This window comes from Anser anser (assembly GCF_964211835.1).
Source record: "Anser anser genome assembly, chromosome: 1".
Classification (NCBI taxonomy): domain Eukaryota; kingdom Metazoa; phylum Chordata; class Aves; order Anseriformes; family Anatidae; genus Anser; species Anser anser.
Window position 1 is genome coordinate 108488514 of NC_139720.1, and position 6693 is coordinate 108495206.

Here is a 6693-nt window from a genome sequence, read left to right on the forward strand (position 1 = left end):
TAATGGCTGAAGTTGGAGATGCTGGTATTTTATAAGGCAAGTAACTAGACTTACAAACTAGGAAAAATGGTATGCATGTGACTTAATGGGTGTAACAGACTTGGAATTTCTTAATGGTAAAAATGCTTAGGATCTGACTCATGTTTCTTTTGTTAACATGAATGTGTGCTAATGACTGTCAGAGAGACAGAGAGGGGCCTAGTGTGGTCAGCTGGTATAGGCAGTGTATGTGAGGGGAGTCAGTATCTTTAAGATTGTAACTGCCAGGCGTTTCATCCATGGTGTTTCCTTCATTTAACCAGCATAACTTGGTGTTTCACAGCTTGCTAGATTGTCTGAATGAGATAAAAAAATCACATGGAGATTCTGATACCAAAATGACTTTACAAGTAGAGGCACCTCTCTTTATTTAATGGGGGAGGCAGACTGAAAGATAAGGGGTCTGAGAAAGTTAGAGCTAAGAGTCTGAGAAAAGATGTTTGGCTTTTAACAGAATGTCATGTCAGAATCTTGATTTTTTTTAAATTGTAGTAATGACTAATACAAAGCACCTGCCTAATTTTAAATTCCCTAAATGTAGCACAGATGTTTTAGTTTCAGTATGTGAAATTCCATACAATATAGCAAAATAGTATCATGCATAATATGATGCAAGACTACAACTGGGATTTCATTCATTGTTAAATCTCTTATATTGAAATTTGGCTAAGATCCCTAAGGTTAAGTACATGAATCAATCAAAACTCGAGAAACATGTGCCTGTGCTCATCATTACATGATAGAATAGTATGAAATTTATAGATGCATAGTTAAGCAGTAAGTCTTTTCACTATCAGGATTTCATTTTCAAAATTATTAATTCTCAATAAATTTCCTAAAGTTTCTAACACCAATTCCTAATGCAAAAAGAATTTTAGTTTTCCTTGAAACTGATGTTTTAGGCATATAAGGGTCAGGCTTCAGATAAATACTTCTGAGTTATAAAGTATGAACAGTTCCTAAAGCTTTTCTTAGATTTCCTTTCCTTAAACTTAAATGGAAATATCCTTAATGTATTTCTGTCACAGTTATGGCAGCCATTAATACATCACCCTGCAAGAGAGTTATAATGATGCATTGCTTATTCTATATATTCTGACTAGATATGAGTGTTGGTAACATGCAGAATTCTAAAACACTGAAGTCCTTAATACTTGGAAGAAATAAACATTTATTTAACAAAAGAAACTCTACAAACCATTTTAGCGAACACATGAATTTAGATAAAAAGGCAAACAACAATAGCATGCTCCTCTCTGAATGAACAAGTTTAGAAAAAACACCTTGATCTGAGAATTGGTATTAGTTTTCCCCTCTTGGAACAATGCTGCCATTGCCATACTGTTACTTTTCTTCTAATTTCCTTTGAAAAATATAATGCAAATTAAGAAGGATTTTTTGGTACTTTTTGAAAGCTTCCTGTTGTTTTTTCTTTAATGAGTATGCCTCAGAAGACTTGTCATTTGGTTGGTTTTGTACATAAAACAGGTGGAAGTTCTCTTATCTCAGCTTTTCCTAATCTTTGCAAAAGCACAACAGATTTCACAATTTGAAGCAGAAAAAGGAGCTTTTCTTCTATACGCTTGCAGCACAAGATAGCTGAAAATTGCCCTTCTAATTACTGAGCAGGCAAGTACTTTTAAATGATGTTATACCTGATAAAGAAACATAATTTAAAACTTTTTGCGAATACATTTATATCTTAAGATCTTGTTAACCTGTTCAGCAAATTCCAAGGTCCTTTATTCCTTGAAAGACTCACCTGAGGTTATACTATGAGTGTGGAGTCCCTTTGAAAACAATTGGTGACTTAATGCAAATATGCAGTTGCTGTCCCAGGAGATGAGGTCTTTTCATCTTGTCTAGAACTATTCATATGTTAAACTTGTTCTTAAATGAATTTTTGATATGTATTTCATATGTGAGTGGCTGACTGGATAATCTCTTGAAAGCCTATATCAGAAGTGCAAACAAAAATTATCAGGCAAAAAAAAAAAAAAAAGTAATAAACTCCTGGCCTGAAAAGAATAACAATATAGATGTACCCAAGAAAAGACTGAGGCAATTGCTAGGGTTCTGTGACTAGAAAATGTTGGAAGGTTTTTGTTACAATTATATGAAGTTATGCCTCTTTGCTCAATGCAGATTTAATGAGGTTGATGGATTTTCCTCTAGATGCTGGTGCTTAGTCTGGAGTTTCATTTGCAGTATTGGTGATTGAGCAGTGTTGAGTATTGTATACGACTAGCTTACATAAGAATTACTTCATAGATCTGGATACAGAACTTTCCAAGTAAAAACAGTATCTACTTACCCACTTAATAATCTGAGGAAGGTATTTGGAAACGTAAACTATCTGTTAACTGATTTTAGTTCCTTCTCATTAAAAAACTGAAATGTATGAAATTCATGTACAACATATATTCATTTAATTTTTGATTAGCAACTTTAAATGCATGAAATACGTTAGAAGAAAGTCATTAATAGGTAAATGAAATCTATGTTTTTAATATACTACATCTGAATTAAGAATCAAAATACGTTAATTTGAAATAAGAGATAATGGTAGGTATCTCTTGAACACTTTCTACTCTTACCACCACCTCGTGAGTGTTAGGATATAAAATTGAACAGAAAAGAACCAAAGGGAAATCTTGAAATGATTGAAATGTGTTAGCATTGTTCCATCCGCACTAAAGTTGTATGTTTTAATTCCAAATAGAGTGAAAGAGTTGATACTCCATTAATGACAGTGTTTTTTTGTTTGTTTGTTTTTAAGCAATTGGATACAGTGCTTCTATGGAACTGCTCCTTTGGTAGGCTTAAAATGTCTAAGTAGTGTTTTTGTGCATTTTGAAGTTCTTCTAATACTGAGTTGATTAACTGCAATGGCTGTGTCTTGGGAAAAACTGAATGCTTTCACATTCAGATTCACTAGGCTTATAAATAATGTTTGGTCTTATGAAAGCAGTTATTACCATAAAATGAATATAAGAAATCAGGACATTTGAATTCTTTTAAAACTAATTATTAATTATACTAAAAATAATCAGGGTCTGGAGACCTGTTTTATGTAAATATGGATGAATATATTTATATTCAGGTTAATAATTAAAGTTAAATGGACTTCAGACTTCCTTAACAGGTTACACGTCTGAAGTCTGAATGTATTGATCAATATGACTAAGAAATAACAAAAGCAATTAAAATAATTTGAAGCATGATGACAGCAAAAGAGGTTTTTTCGCCTCTTCAGTTTGAAAGCAATTGCAATTTCTATAGCTGGATGAAGAAGAAAAGGAATGTTTAGTGAACTTCATATCTATGCAAAATAGATTTCACATGCATAAAAACAATGGGGGAGAAGTGATGTCTTTGGAAATGAATTTTTATTTGTTATCACTGAAATAAGTTCACTTGTGGGGGTCATATTGTTTGTTTTTAAACTTAATTCCATAACTTGTCACAATACAACACAAATTAATTTGCTTCAAATGAAGACTTTGAAACTGATTCTTCTCCCAGTCACCATTTAGGAAACTTCATTTTGTAAGATGATGTACTTGGAGGTCAGGAACTGCATAGCACAGTTACTGAACATTATCTAATTTTATTTACCATATCGACTATTCTCCCAATGATGTAAGCATAAAGCATTCAGACTAAAACTGTTTCAAATCGTACTTTATTCTTGGCCTGTTATCTTCATTACTATTCTAACACAGATGAAGGCCATTGCTCTAGTATCATTTTTGGAAGAAAAAGTAAGTAGGATGTTTGGCTAAAGTGGCAGAAATAAATTACGTCAAAATTTAGGACATGAAAAGGGAAAAACATATTTTCTCCTGTTTTGGTAAAAGTGGTCTTCAAAATACTTGTGTAAGCTGGCTGTTAAAGGGCTTCTGTTAAGTCAGTGGAGTCATTCCTTGCCTTAAACAAAAATAAATCAATAAAATGGAGGCCACTTCTGTCAGCTTACTTATTCCCTAACACTCTACATTTTCCTTATTAATCCTTTGTGAATAGGCAGACTATATTTTAGTTGATGATCTGTTGGTTCTTTTACTTGTTGAGATGTGATGAAAGGCAGAACTTAAATATCTCAAGAACTGGCTGAAATCTTAGCAGTGCAATGAAAAAACTTATTTTTTCTACCTCAGCGTTACAGAGATCAAACTGGAGTACGTCTTAATCCTACACATGGAGAGACCTAAGCAGGCTGAGCTGGCTGGCTGATGTTTTAGGGATCTGGGAAGTGTAGTAGCAGAGATGAGCACCCACCTCCTTTGCTGTCAGTAACCACCCAGCACGGCACATCCTGCAGGTTGCTCACAGGCAGATGGAAGGTCTTTTTTCCCCTCAAGTGAACTCAGAAGTGCTCTCAAAACTCTTCTCTGGAAAAAAATGAAGACTCACCCTGGGTGGTGGGAGGCAAAGGAAGGACTGCGAACAGCTATTTCTGAGGAGTGCTATCTTCTGAACCAAAGTTTCCATCTGTTTTTGTTCAGTGCTCTTTCATCGTGCATTCTTTTATCATAAAGATCATCATACAAATTTTCTGGTAGCACTGTAACCTGACTGCAAGTATTGGTGCTGAAAATCCAAAAACAAAAATCTTGGTGAGAAACCTACAGGCTGTGGCATTGTTATTTGTATGCGTATATTGCTTTGTTTTTTACATATAAAACAATGCAAATATATGTATGTGTGTGTACACATAAAACAACAGCAACAAAAAGGGTACTAGCATGCTAAAAAAAAAAATAAAATAATTTTAAGCACCGGCAGCAAACAGGTGAGGTAACACTTCATAAATTGCTGTCAGACAAGCTCTAAAATTGAGCTGTGTTCTTGTCTTAGATGCTTAGCATGATGGTTACTTGGGTAGGGTGAGAGAATTTTGATCCTCTAGAAATTCTTTAGCTTATGAAACAGTTTTGTGCAACTGGTCATAATGCCAATGATTACCATGTCCAAAGTATGAATGCCAGCATTAGTTTATTAGCCTGGTCAGAAAGACAAAGATGCTGACTTAAGAACATTTAACTGCTGAGAGGGTAATGTTTTTCAATAGCTCAGCGAGATATGTACATATTTGAGCAGTTTCAGCTAGTGTGGTGTTAGCAGAGGGCTTGTTACTTATAAATACTAAGGATTTATTTAGACTACCAGCCTTGCATTATGCATTTCAACCCTGAACAACAGGTACTTGCAATGAGAGCTTTCATGCTGCACAAAAGGTACCCAGTTACAAATTCAACAGAGCAGATGAAATACTGTTTTTTCTTTGATTTAACGTAAGGTCTAAACTTAAATTCTGTGTTTTTTGTTTTTGTTTTTCCCTAAAGATTGCTCGGTAGATACTAATATAAAACAGGGTATGTTTAAGTCAAAATCTTGTAATCCTGTAAAATCATGTTTTAAAAAAGTCTGTATAAAAAGGTCATTTTTTTGGATTCTTGTTAAGTTATAGCTGCATAATTAATAGTCCGGAGTGTGCATTGGAGGACACTTTTTTTTGATTCCCAAGTTTAGCAGAGAGGCAGTGGCATATATTTCCTAGAGTAAGCGCGCAAGAAACCAGTGAGTTCGGCCAGTACCGTCACACAGTTCCGATGTGGCAGTGGTCATTGAGTTGCATGGTCTCTTCTCAGACTCTTTGTTCTCCTTTTGCTCAGGCATGAATTCTGTGTGCTTGCCTTGGTTTATGGAGGAGTTTTCATCAAAACAAAGTATTTTGTTTGGTTCAATGACCTTCAATTCATAAAACTACAAAAATGCAAAAACACCAGCCAAAGCCTGTGATGTCCAGCAGAAATCTATGCAGTTATGCTTAAAATAAATAAATAAATAATACAGAACTTAATTGAATTTGCTCATCTCTATTCCTGAATATTTGATGTCATGGTGAATAGTTAGGCTATTTCTTGATTTGCTGCTGACATGAAGGAAGAGGTAAAGCAATATATTAACTCCTCTAAACTGAGGTGAATATGTTCTCGGCAAGGAATTTTATATTAGTTTTAATCCAAGTCACTTCTTGGGGCCAAGGACTTTGTGGAGTGGCTGTTGGTTTGAATGCAAGTGCCTTGAGACACTAGTAACCTCTAGTCTGAAAGATCTCTTGGTTGCTTCCAGATTTCCTGAGAAAGAGGAAAGGAGTTTTTATAGATGATGCCCAATGGCTGTGTATTTCCCTTTATCAATTACAGTGTTTTTGATGGTTAGGTCCCAAGGTAAGGAAATGTCTACGTATGTGTATGTAGCCTAAGGCTAATCATATGTGCATATGTATATATATATACATATAGCCTAATATATATGAACATATACAGTACATATGATTAAGCTCAATTAGTCTGTCATATTTGCATATGATATAGAATCATAGAATGGCATGGGTTGGAATGGACCTCAAAGATCATCTATTTCCAACCCGCTGCCATAGGCAGGGATGCCACCCACTAGATCAGGTTGCTCAGGGCCTCATCTAACCTGGTCTTGAACACCTCCAGGGATGGGGCATCCACAACCTCTCTGGGCAACCTGGTCCAGTGCCTCACCACCCTCTGAGTGAAGAATTTCTTCCTAATCTCTAATCTAAATCTCTCCTCTTTTAATTTAAAACCATCCCCCCCGTGATCAAGGCTAATC

At 35.0% G+C, this 6693-nt stretch overlaps 1 long non-coding RNA gene across 1 annotated transcript; it reads left to right on the forward strand.

Moving 5' to 3' along the window:
• Nucleotides 1–1564: 1564 nt before the first annotated feature.
• LOC310904181 lies at nt 1565–6325 on the forward strand. Its single transcript, XR_014588106.1, has 3 exons — nt 1565–1668; nt 2819–2855; nt 4200–6325. It is a non-coding gene; the product is annotated as an uncharacterized lncRNA (long non-coding RNA).
• The last annotated feature ends 368 nt before the right edge of the window (nt 6326–6693 follow it).